The sequence below is a fragment of the Gossypium arboreum genome, chromosome 12, assembly GCF_025698485.1.
Source record: "Gossypium arboreum isolate Shixiya-1 chromosome 12, ASM2569848v2, whole genome shotgun sequence".
NCBI lineage: Eukaryota > Viridiplantae > Streptophyta > Magnoliopsida > Malvales > Malvaceae > Gossypium > Gossypium arboreum.
Genome location: NC_069081.1, coordinates 99,864,514 through 99,866,043, shown reverse-complemented (window position 1 = coordinate 99,866,043; position 1,530 = coordinate 99,864,514).

The following is a 1,530-nucleotide window of genomic DNA, read 5'->3' as shown; positions in this document are numbered from 1 at the left end:
GGGGTTTGGATGATGTTTCTATTTGTTTCTCTTGAAAATAGACTCATTAAGAATTTAAACATATAAATTTAAACCCATAATTATTTTTTTAAAATTTTTGATAATTTTACAAAATCAGAACAGGGGAACCTGAAATCATTCTAACCTTATCTCACGAAATTTATTATATCCCATAATTTATAATTCAATTGCTTATACCGTTTCTTCTATGAAAAACTAGACTCAATAAAATTTAATTTCATGTTTTATTCAACCACTAATTTGATTTTCAAAATTTCTGGTGATTTTTCAAAGTTGAACCATTGTTGCTGTCTAGAAACTATTTTAATGCTAATTTTACTCTTTCATGGTTCTTTGTAGTAACTTTCATTTAGACATACATAATCATTATACTTTTAATTATCGTCCAATTTAATCCTTAAAACTCACTTATCATCAACTTCTATTATAACTTCTCTTATTTCATTTATAAATTTCACAAGTTTACAATTTAATTCCTAATATCTTGAAAATTCATTATTTATTGTAATTTCACTTTAACTTCACTTTGAAACTAATTCATTAACACTTAACATTCCATTTAAACTTCCTAACATAATACTTTATTTCACACATAAACTTTTGTACACTTTACAATTTAGTCCTTATTATAAAAAATTTAATGTAACTTGAAATTTTCCCACACATTCACTTTTTATATTATCACACTTCATTTATATTCTCTTTTAAACATTCAAATTCACATAACCTATTTTGTTTACTTTGCAATTTATTCTCTTTTCTACTACTTCAATATACCATTTTAATTTTCATACATAATTTTAGCACATTCACAATTAATTCAACTAATTTAACATACTCTATACTTGATTAAAATTAAATAAAGTAAATCTCTTGAAGTACTTACATTGTCTCTTTAATTTCCTCACTTTTTCTACCATTTTCTCCTCTTTCACTTCCAATTTCACTATTCAAAGTGATATTTTAACTCTCTAATGTCTCTACTTCACTTCTTCTTTTGGGTGGTTGTAATAGCCCAAATCTCAGCGATTTAGGAAATAGTGGTTTGAGACCACAAAATCTAGCAAATGAACTCATAAATTATATTATTTAATATTTATGAGCCAAATGTAGCTTTTAAAAGATTTTTGAAATAGTAAACTGTTTTATAAAGATTTATTTGGTTAAGAAATTGAGAAAAAGAGGTATTGAGATCTCAGTGTTATAAACCGAGCCATAAATATTTTTATGAATATTTACAGAGTGTCAATAAGTTAGTATTAAAATTTCATCAGAAAATTTTAACGTTTCGGTAGTCAATTAGATAAAAAGGACTAAATTGAAAAGGTGCAAAACTTGGTAAAGTGATTAAATAGCTTAACCATTAAATAGGAACGACTAAAAGGGAAAATGGACCATTTTAAAATGGATGAGGCGGCCTAGCGTGAAAAAAATCAAAGATTTTTATGTGAAAAGGACAAAATTGGAATTTTAACAAAAATTACATGGCCAAAGTTGATTTTAATGATT